We start from the raw sequence: 12,776 nt of genomic DNA on the forward strand, positions 1-12,776 counted from the left end.
AAAGCAAAATACAAGATCTACTTCTACAACAAACTTTGTGGAAGCTTAATCGAATTGAGCAAGATCAATGAGAACACATATAACTGAGAATGAGAAATCAATCACACATAAAACAGTAGAAATAACCTGGGGAAAGCCTCATCCTAAAACCCAAATCTATGTATTATCATTGCAAGTGGAAATCTTGTTCAAGTTACAAAAAAAATCAGCTCTCAAGCTATCGTGCTCTCTCTGCAATCAAACAATACAACTCACAGACTGAATAGACAATGTATATGTCCTCCTCAAGCCCTCCAAGCCCCCTATTTCCTTCTGCAGTTTTTCTTGGGGTCCAGTGAAGCCACATGCGTGAATTGGCCTCATCACACTCACTAAACCTAAAGAAGTAACTGTGCGATCCTCAAGGAAAGAATTCCTTCTGCATGCAAGGAATATTCACAATGGAATAGTCTAGCAACTGATAGTACACTGCCCCTACATCTGATCTCAACTGGGTCTCTGTATGAACTGACATGCATGAGTTATTTATGAGAGAATACTCAGTTATCTGAAGTGCAGTAGTTACATGCATGAAAGCCTTAACTAACTAAACTTACGTTAATTCAATAAAATGTTTGAATTAATATAACTGGACTTGACTCAGTTAACTAAGCCAACTAATTACAACTCAATATCACAACTCATCCTTATCTCTTTAACTGATGGATAAATTCCTCAATCAATAGAGAAACTATTGCATGTCCCCCCATAGACTTCATGTTTGATTTTCTACAACTAATTAATTCAAGATGAATTAATTAATTATTTTACGAACAGTTGTTAAGATCAAATTCGAATTTTACTTCACTATTTTAGTTTAGGGACTAACTAAAATAGGAAAGTATCCCGAAATGCTATTTATAGAATGCTATTTTTAGCACTTTCATTTTTCCATCCATTGTTGCTAAGATCAACACTAGTTGAACTACTATTTATAGCAGTGCTATTTTTAGCAATTCTATTTTTAGCATTTCTTGTTGTTATTTTCAATACTCCCTCTCAACAAGAAAGGGATTATCAGTAACCCCAATCCTGTCTCTGTTGAACTTGAACTTTCATTTTGACAATGCCTTGGTCAAAATGTATGCATCCTATTCCTCGGTCAAAACATACAGCAACAACATGATCCTCTTGACCACACAGTCTCGAAGATGGTGATACCGAATATCTATGTGCTTGGACTTGTCATGAAAAAATGGATTCTCATAGAGTTTGATACAACTATGATTATCACAGTAGATCATTGTAGGATCCATCATCTGACCAAACAATCCCACTAGAATCTTCTGCATCCAAATGACTCACATGCAGCCTGACTAGCAGCCATGTATTCAGCCTCTCCTGAGCTACGTGCAACTAATCTCTGTTTCCTGTTGTACCAGGAAACTGCAGCTGAACCAAGGTTGAAGATTCCTCCAAAAGTGCTCTTCAAGTTTGATGGACTCCCTACCCAATCCGCATCTGTGAAGCCCTGAAGCTTCACTTCCTCTATCCGCCTGTACCATAATCTGAACTAAGATGTGCCTCTGAGGTATCTCAGCACATGCTTCGCTGCCTTCCAAAACAGCTTGGTAGGCTAAACCATAGCTTGACTTAGCTGGTTCATGGCAAAGCATAGTTCGGGTCATGTGTTCACTAGATACATAAGTGAACCCACCAGCTACCAATAAACAGTAGTAGCTACTACCTCACCTGAAGTAGCATCCTCCTTCCTCTAGTTCCCAGCTAGAGGAATCTGCATGGGCTTGCACTTCTCCATGTGAAAGCGCCTAAGTATCTCATTGGCATACTCGCCTTGAGACACAAATACTTCCCCATCATTCTGCCACACCTCCATGCCTAGAAAGTAGTGCATAAGGCCCATGTCCTTCATCTCAAACTCTCTTTCAAGGTCCTCCTTGCAAGACTGTATTAGCTGATCATCACCTGTCAAAATCAGATCATCGACATAAAGAACAATGATCAATGGTTTACCTTCTACCATGATGTGGTAAAGGTTCACATTTGCTTCACTCTTGGTGAAGCCCAAACCGGTGAAATAGTTGTCGATCTTGGTGTACCAAGCATGGGGTGCTTGCTTCAATCCATATAGAGCCCTCTTCAGTCTACACACATGCGACTCATGATCAAAGGTTTCAAAACCCTCTAGCTGCTTAATGTACACCTCCTCCTCAATCTTCCCATTGAGGAATGTTGTCTTCACATCCATCTGGTGGATCTTCCACCCCATCTGATCTGATAGTGCCAATATCGATCTAATTGATGAGTACCTTGCTACAGGAGCAAAGGTCTCATCGTAGTCAATCCCCTCGACCTGTGAGAAACCCCGGGCAACAAACCTTGCCTTATGTTTCTCAACACTGCCATCAGCTGCCTGCTTTACCTTGTAAAGCCATTTGGAACTCACTACTCACTTGCCCTGAGGCCTTGGGACAACATCCCACACACTATTCTGAATGATAGAGTCGTACTCATCTACCATTGCATCATCCTAGACTGGTTGTTGCATTGCCTCCTCGAATGAAGAAGGTTCGATATCTACACACTCCCCAACTAGGGCCATGTATCCAGTGTACTGCTTGGGCAACCTCCTCTGTCTGCATTGAGAAGATGGTTGTCCCACATTCTCCCGCGCATCCAACATCAACCTGTCAGCTTCCCTTAAGCATTTCTTTCCATCTTTGGAAGTATCAACATGAGTGGATGTCTCCACTCCTAGATCCTCTGCATGCGGCTACTTCGTCAATTTGAGGCTCCTCACCCTTAGGAACTAAAATTTCCTCATTTGCATGCAACTCGAACTCCCTCGCAAGTGATAAGCACATGCCTTTCTACTTGTCGAACTTCAGATCCCTGTGTACCACAGTCCTCTGAGTGGAAGGCAGGTACACTCGATAGTTGTGGGGAGAATCCGTGTACCCCACAAGTATTCCCAACTCAGCTGTTGGGTCTAGCTTCTTCCTGGCATCTTTGGTCACATGACAGTAAACTGATGATCCAAAGATTTGAAAGTGACTTACATCAAGTCACTTCCTGGAATAGGCCTCCATAGGTGTCTTCATCCCCAGTATACAGTGCAGGCTTCTGTTCTACAAATATATTGTTGTATTGCATGCCTCAGCCCACAAATGCAGTGGTAGACTTTGGTCATGCAACATCGCTCGAGCTGCTCCCACAATCGATTTGTTCTTCCTTTCAACCACCCCATTCTGTTGTGAGTTATGGGGTGTCAATAGTTCCCGTTTAATTCCTTCTACAGAGAAAAAGTCTTTAAACTATTGGGAGACATACTCTCCACCATTCTTGCTATGCAAGGATTTTATTTTCTTTCTAGATTCTTTCTCTGCCAAGGCTTTAAACTCACAAAACCTCAAGAAGGTGTGATCCTTCTTTTGCATAAAGTAGATCCAACATCTACGAGAAAAATCATAAATAAAAATAACATAATACCTTTTTTTAGCGGTGGAGGCTGTAGAGAAAGGTCCACAAACATCTGAGTGAACTCGCTCTAGGATTGCTCCAGATCTACTGTCTCAATCAGGAAAGAAAGATTTCACATAATTACCCAAGGTACAACCTTTACATGTAGTCGTTTGCTCAAGTTTTCCCTTGGGTAATCCGGTAGAAATCTGTTGCATGATCTTCAGGGCTCCATGGTGCAAGTGGCCCACTCTTCTATGCCATAGCTCACCAATATCTTGGCTCTGCACCATCTCAGCTTTGGAACTCAAAGCAGCACAGTCGTCTTCCTCCATCTTGTAGAGATTCTTGACTCGAATCCCTATTCGCTTTGTCTGTCCGGTACCGATATGCCTCAGGAATACCTTTCCTTAACTAAAGACTACATCATAGCCTTTATCTTCTAGCATAGCGATGGACACAAGATTCTTCTTCAGACCTGGTAAATACTTAACATCAGTCAGGGTGAGGGGAGCTCCATGCTCCCTCTGAAACACAACCGTACCTTCACCTGAAACACGGTACTTTCCATCATCACCCATCTCGACCCGCATCTAGAGATCCTTCTCCTCCAAGGTACTGAAAAGATTCTTGTCACATGACATGTGGAATGAAGCTCCACTATCCAGGTACCACACACATCCCACCATGGATGAAACCATGCATGCGATAAGTGAGAAATCCAGCTCAAACTATGAGGCTAGTGCCTCACCATCAGATTCCTTTGAGGAACCCTTCTTGGATTTCTTTTGTGGACAATTTGTAGCATAATGGCACACTTCATGACAATGAAAGCATCGAACTTTCGATTTCTTAATCTTCTTCCCACCATGGGAAGAATCGGATTTGGAATGGGATGCCTTCCCTTTCCCTTTCCTCGCCTTACTCACTAAGGCTATATTTTCCTCATCATCTTTCTTCGATGAGGATCCATCTCTGGTGCTTCTTCTTATTTCCTCCTGCATCAGATCCGACCAAAGTCATTCCCAATCTGGTAGTTTTTCTCTTCCATTAACCGAGTCTTGGTAGCTATGCTAGCTCTTAGGAAGACCGAGGAGTGCAAGACTCACCATGTCATCATCAGCGGTCGTGATCCCTACACTTCCAAGCTCGTCCCTTGTTAAGTTATGGTATGTTCTATGCTTATAACAGTTTACTTGTTTTTCTTATTATATTCCACCATAAAGTAAAGTGCAGATAGAACATTAAACGATCGACAGAAAACAAGCCAAGACAAGAGACACAAGATGTGGCGGCTAGCCAGGGACAAACCCCACAATGTGTGGGGAAACCCTTTGATCAAATCTTCTTTTATCTTCAATAATTCAGCAGAGAGAAATAGTACAATAAATCTGATTCATATCAGCAGTAGCAAACCCTAGATCAGTAGCATCAGCATTAGCGGCTTCATTATCAAACTAGGGCAGACCATATCTCACAAACCGACAGTCAGATTGACTTCATTCCACCACCAAAAGTTTCGGTTTCCAGAGGAGGTTCAAATGAACCTACAGTGCAGTTCAGATGAGGAGATCTTCTAGGCCACACAAGTCAATCTTTACTTCTGCAGTTGCAGCTTCAGTTTCAGCAGTTTCCGGCTTCACACTAGGGCAGTCGATATCTTGCAAACCGTTCGTCGGATTGACTTCATTCCACCACCAAAAGTTGCAGCTTTCAAAGGAGGTTCAGATGAACCTACAGCGCAATTCCAAAGAGGAGATCATCTAGGCCACGCAAGTCAATCTTTACTTCTGCAGTTGCAGCTTCAAATTCGACAGCTTCCGGCTTCACATGTGTGAGAGAGAGAGACCCATTTCAGCGCAGTAGAGAAGAGACTCATATCTGCGCAGTAGAGAGAGAGAGATGTGATGAGATGAGAGAGTCCAAATGAGGAAAATTCCTCTTATATTTATACACAACGTTGGTGGGTGAATAGATGCGACTGTTGGGCTTCTGAGCCTACATGAGTTGTAGGTCGGCTTGATAATAATTCCATAATCAAAATAAATTCATATCTCCATGAATACTTATCGGAATCGGATGATCTTTATATCAATCCTACACCTCTCGATGAGAGGAATCTAATAAAAATATTATTAGACATGAATAAGATGACCCACATGAAGTTTTGCCCTGGTTGCCAATTTTAACATCCCTGCAGGTGGTGAGCTTGTTCAGATATGTAGAGATCGTGTCACCCTTTTCACACTTGATCTTATGAAACTTGTCTTTTAGTGCTAGCTTCCTCTAATCATTGTTGTTCTGATATAAATCTTCCAATGTTTTCCACATCGAAAACGGTGTCTCCTTCCCATGGAGGCTCAAGACAATGTGGTCTCAAACTCCTTCCAGGAGGATTCTCCTTGCTCTAGCCACACGTTTCTTCCATTCCACCAGTTGAGTAGCATCATTCTGCTTGGGGACTTCTTGATCAATGAAGTCCTTTAGACTATTATCCTCTAATACTGCCTCCATGCAATCCTTCCAGGCTATATAATTCGAGCTGCCATCAAGGGCATACTCGAGTCTTAAACCACTGAACGCCATAGGTGAAATTGAGATGTGATAAGAACTCAATTTCTATCTTTAGGAACCAAACTTCAAACTTCTCCTTCTTGTATATTGTTCTTCACCTTGATCACCTTTGCTCCGATACCATGTAGAAATTCCTATTGTAGATCAACAGATTATGCAATAGACTAAAGCAAAATACAAGATCTACTTCTACAACAAAATTTGCGGAAGCTTAATTGAATTGAGCAAGATCAATGAGAACACATATAACTAAGAATGAAAAATCAATCACACATAACACAGAAGAAATAACCCAAGGAAAGCCTCATCCTAAAACCCCAATCTCTAAATTATCATACAAGTGGAAATCTTGTTCAAGTTACAAAAGAAATCAGCTCTCAAGCTATCCTGCTCTCTCTGCAATCAAACAATACAACTCACAAACTGAATAGACACTGTATATGTCCTCCCCAAGCCCTCCAAGCCTCCTATTTCCTTGCGCAGTTTTTCTTGGGGTCCAGTGAAGCCACATGTGTGAATTGGCCTCATCACACTCACTAAACCTGAAGAAGTAATTGTGCAATCCTCAAGGAAAGAATTCCTTCTGCATGCAAGGAATATTCACAATAGAATATTCTAGCAACTGATAGTACACTGCCCCTCCATCTGATCTCAACTGGGTCTCTGTTTGAACTGACATGCATGAGTTATCTATGAGAGAATACTCAGTTATCTAAAGTGCAATAGTTACATGCATGCAAGCATTAATTAACTGAACTTACATTAATTCAACAAACTGTTTGAATTAATCTAACTAGACTTGACTCAGTTAACTGAGCCAACTAATTACAACTCAATATGACAACTCATCCTTATCTCTTTAACTAATGGATAAATTCCTCAATCAATGGAGAAACTATTGCATGTCCCCACATAGACTTCATGTTTGATTTTCTACAACTAATTAACTGAAGATGAATTAATTAATTATTTTACAAACAACTGTTAAGATCAAATTCGAATTTTACTTCACTATTTTAGTTTAGGGACTGACTAAAATAAGAAGGTATCTCGAAATTCTATTTATAGAATGCTATTTTTAGCACTTCCATTTTTCCATCCATTGTTGCTAAGATCAACACTGGCTGAACTGCTATTTATAGCAATGCTATTTTTAGCATTTCTTGTTGCTATTTTCAACACTTTTTGTCCCATTTGCCTTTTTTCTTTGCATTACCTCTCGACTTTGGATTAGTCTCGATTATGCACTTCGATTGTTCATAAAAATGCCTTAGCTTTTGAATGGCTTCCTCCAATGATCTAGGCTCATCAAAATCAATTATATATTTAAATGCAATAGGTAACCCACTAATGAACCTCTGAATCTTGGCCTTTTCCTCTGTGAGATAAGGCACATACCTCAGTAACGTCAATAACCTGCTAGTGTACTCATCATATGTTATAGATCCCATCTTTAGCTCATAAAATTCCTTCTCCCTATCATCAAAGTATCTTTCTAAAAAATACTTCTTCTTGACTAATCGCTCAAACTCACTCCAAGTCAAATCTTCCTCATGGATACATCTTACATTCTTCACATCTTCCCACCAAATGTTGTCTTTACCTTTGAGACTGAATGTAGCAGCTCTAGCTTTCATGTTCTATGAATAGTCATGCAACTTGAAGAATTTCCTCATGCCAAGCAACCATGCCTCTGCACCTTGCGATTTCTTTACCTCTCCATCAAAAGTAGGTGGCTTTGGTTTCTTAAACTCATCTAGAAAATATTCCCTATCACTCCTCCTGTAAGGATGATACTCATGACGATCATAGTGCTTATCTGAATCAGAACTAGAATTGTACTTGTATCTATGTCCTCTCCTATCCGAAGTATCCAATAATTTGTCATCTTTAATTGTGTCATCTCTATCTGATCGGTGACCACCATGCGATCTACTACCATATTCCCCATTAGTTCTGTCCTCCCGCTCATGGTTGATCTGAAGTAGTCCCCGTCACTACAAATCTGACAAGCTCTAAAGTATTACTGCATTTACCTTTGCTCATTTCTCTTGTGTGTATATGATTATGTCATTATCTTCCTTACAACTCCTTATTTATTCCTTTAAGATTCTCAGTGTAACTTCCAAATCAGAAGGATTCCCAAAACCATACTGCTCTTCCAATTCATAGGGAGAGTCTTTGTATTCAACCATCTTGCTATCCATTGTATATTTCTTCCTGCAAGGTGTATCATGTCAGCTAAACCAAATCACAATAAATGAACGTACCTTAGTATAACTCGGGGAGGATACCTTGTCTGCAATATCAACAAATCAGTGTGATACATGTATAACATAATCATTAAAGAATATAAAAACATAAAACATAAGCATATGACCATGCAACTACCATTCTAGCTAGGGCCTGTCACCAATGCAAGACCTCAACAACAACACACACCATGACCTCATGCATTACAACCACCATCGTTACGTCACTATACACTTGACCCCATGCAAACATGAACATGCATAAGTGATTCATAACCATTCACACATATACATAAACACATATGACCAAGCATGAATGAACAATACTTGAAATCAAAAATGCAAGAATGATACATGCAACCAAGCATACAAGAATGTAACCAAACATACTGCAACGATACATGTAAGAGACATAAATCGACATGTAACTAGTTATACACTCACATCGATGCATTCCACAATCACACCTCAAATTTCACATGATGACATCTCTACAACCATGAACAACATCATGAAAATTCAACAAGCACATGGAATGCAAGGGTGAGAGACACACATGCAATTGACATGCATGCATGACCAACACATAGCCCATCTAGTCTGAGGGGTGAACCAAACTCTAATGCCACTTTGTAACACCCTCCTCCCACATCTACCCAAGAAAATGGCCAACTAGGGTAAACATGCAATGAGAGGCCACTATGATATGATTTGACCTCCTAAGTCATATTAAGGAAATGGAACCGACCAAAACACACCATACAAAGATCTAACATCAGCTTCAGAATCCTCAAGAGACATGTCAGCCACTCAAACAACATGTCCCTTGGTCCCACTGATGTTCTAGATCTCTTAGGCCATAGTCGCTCTCATGCTATGGGCAAGGGAGCGACCAGAAACCCAAAGTCGTTCTCACAGGCTTGCCTACCACCAACCAGACCCCAAAGTTGCTAGTGTTATGCCAGCGACTCTAGGATTTGAGCCACTTTTTTAGGCCCAGATCCCAAGTCACTACCAAGAATTGATCCATCTCTTCAAATTAGCAAAATAACATGGAAATGACATTACTAAAGCAATCACTTGTTCAAGACCTTCACTATGCCCATACTAGCCATGACAGAAATTTCATCAAACATATTGCAAATGTGTAATTAACAATTATGAGCACAGGGGTCTCGTACGTAGCTGAGAATCACTAAGAAACATTGATGCTTCAACACATCAACTGTCATTCCATCCATTAGGTCATAGATACATTGATCATTCAATTACAAGTAAAAACATGATGAGAGACACACATGGATAGTGTCATAAAATACATACATAAACAACATAATAGCAGCATAAATACTCACTAAAATACAACCATATAGACCACATACAATCCATCAAAGTTCTCATAGAAATAAAAGGATAAATAACCTTTCATTAATGATGCAAAATCCAAAACTGAGATGGGACTTCCACGTTCCACTCGACCGTAGAATGGTTGAGCCAAATATCTCTTCAGTCATTCACCCTCATGCCATATTCCAAGCATGAATGTGGGATATCATAGAACACACCAATCAAGAATCATCCAAGGCTTCCAAAGGCCATCCACCTCAACCCATCAAACAGTGATTCCACCTCACAGTCGGACATCACAAAACCATCATCTAATCGGTCTCTATCCCAACCATCTAGGGCCCCAGAGCGTTTGTTTCAACCAAGGCTCCAAGACTAATAACTCAACCCACAGATACCGTTGGGCTCCACATTGTCTGTCCAACCAAGGCTCCAGGACTAGTAACTCAACCCACCAAGGGCTCTAAAGCATTTTTCCAACCAAGGCTACAAGACTAGTAACCCAACTCAAGTTTTTACAAGGCTCCAGAGCGTTTTTCCAACCAAGGCTCGAACAGCTAGTAACTCAACCCAAGCTAAGGGAAACATGAGAACCAACCAAAACAAACAATGAAAGTAAGCCCACAATCACCATGGCCATCCAGGAAATGGCAAGGCTAATCAATCCATTGTCAATCCAGGCAATCCTCCATGCCAATGACAGATCACAACCAAGAACCACATGCATGTGTCATGCATGCCAAAACTAGTTAAGGAAACATATATGCAACTCGATACCTGTAAGAAAATTTGATGTAGTTGTTGATCCCAATGCCCTCTTGTGCTTTCCTTCTCTTGATTTTCCTTCTTGCTTCAAATATCCAAGTATGCCACACCCTCCAAAAGTTCTCCAAGAAAACTCTGAGTCTCCAAGAGTATGAGAGAGAGAGAGAATAGAAGAGAGATTGAACACTGAACTGACAAAAGCTTACCAACTGACCCTCGGAATCCTTTTTATGAATGAGGCCTCTATTTTCTTGATTTTCCATTATTTTCCTTCATTTTCCTCCTCACATGCAACCTATGACTTTTCACCTCCCTTTTCTCCTAATTTCCATTATTTTTATAAATAAATGTGCTAAATGCCAGTTTGCCTTACTAAAGCCTTAGCCATTGCCTTTGCCAATTTCCTTAGCCATAAACAATCACAAGTGATCCCCATCACTAGGATTTTTCCCAATATTAAACTTGGAATAAGTGTCCCATCATCCGTGGTTATTATTTTTCCTGTATTTAATTTTATTACATGGAATTTTCACGAGGGTTGTTACAATGCGAGGAGTTGAATGCCCTTGTTTCTCCTGCAAATCTTCCAAAATTTTCTTGAGCCACACAATTTTCTTTGTTGCTTCATTTTTTGTCACATATTCTGCCTCAATTATGGAATCTAATGGCACTGATTGTTTGCATGACCTCCAGGGGACAGCTCCTGATCCAAGACTCATAGCATAACCGGAAGTAGATACCTCATTTTCTTTATCTCCATCAAATTTTGAATCAGGTTATCCAATCAAGCTAAAGTCGCCCACCTATGTATGCTTAATTCCAAAGTCTTGAGTTCCCTTCAAGTACTTTAGAACTCTTTTCGCAGCAAACCAATCTCCCTCACAAGGCTTTTGCATAAACCTAGAGAGGATTCCAATAGCAAATGAAATGTCTCATCTGGTAGTTGAGACTTCCTACAATTTGTCTATACTTTGTTGCATCCTCAAATTATTTTCCTTCAGTATATGTGAGTGTTCCATTGGAGTATTCAAAGGATTTTACTCATCCATGCCAAACTTGTTCAACATATATCCAATGTACTTCTTCTGAGAGAGGAATATAAACTTCGAATGTTGATTTACTTCAGTACCAAGATAGTAGTGAACATACCCCAAGTCTGTCATTTCAAACCTTTCCTCAATTCCTTCTTTATGGATGCAATATATCTCCCATTGTTCTCTGTCATCAAAATATAATCTACATACACCACAAGATATATAACGATTTTACAAACTTTCTTGAAAAACAAAGTTGCATCATCAAGATCATAATGTTTGAAGTTGAGTTTCAAAAAATGCTTAGTTAACTTCTCATACCAGGCTCGTGGTGCTTACTTGAGGCCATACAAGGATTTTAAAAGCTTGCATACTTTATGTTCTTGACCCTTCACAACAAATCCTTATGGCTGGGACATAAAAATCTCTTTCAAATCTCCATTCAAGAAAGCAATTTTTATTGATGGACTTTCCAATTGTTCTGCACATCCAAGGCAAGGAGTGTCCGGATGGTAGCCCATTTTTTGTGGGGGAAAAGGTATCCTCATAGTCGACGCCTTACTTCTGTGCAAAACCTTTTTCCACAAGCCTACCTTTGTGTTTTTCAACTGAGCCGTCAAATTTATACTTGTTCTTGTAGACCCACTTGCAGCCGATTGGTTTTATTCCCAATGGAGGATCAACCAACTTCCTAGTGTCATTATTTATCAAGGTATCATACTCTTTTTGCATCGCTTATTTCCATTTATCATGAGAAGTGGATTATTTAAAGGAATTTGGTTCAAAATCTGAAGGCAAATCCAGTTCACAATCATAAGAAACATCCATATCAATGGGTGAATCGTAATCGTCTACATCACCTCCATTTTTCCTGGTTGAACTTATTATTCTTGTCTTTCCAACCTCATCAATATGAACTTTTAAGTGTCTTTGTCATCTATTTTAGAGATTCATCTTTCTAAGATGGCCCAGGCTACTCAGTTGAGTGAGTTGGGGCTGAGTCAAGATTTAGTCTCCCAAATTTGTCAATCACATCACTCAAAGTGTCATCAGTGGCTGGAGATTCATGTGGGGGAGAGTGTGCTTTGGAAGAAGATTCCATATATTGATCCATTATAGGAATCCTCCCTTCAATATGTGGAATATCATTATCAAATTCTTGAAAATACTTGGCATGTCTGAATCTATCCAAGCAATCATGTTGCCGCTCAACAACATTGTCAGCCTTGGAAGATTCAAGAAAGATCACATCTCTAGACACTACAAACTTCTTATTAATTTCAACATAGAGATGGTAAGCTTTGTAGGTATTTGAATACCCAAATAAGATACGCTTATGACTCCT

The sequence above is a fragment of the Pinus tabuliformis genome, chromosome 6, assembly GCF_031772625.1.
Source record: "Pinus tabuliformis cultivar Carrire ecotype Pingquan chromosome 6, CPIR1, whole genome shotgun sequence".
Lineage (NCBI taxonomy): Eukaryota > Viridiplantae > Streptophyta > Pinopsida > Pinales > Pinaceae > Pinus > Pinus tabuliformis.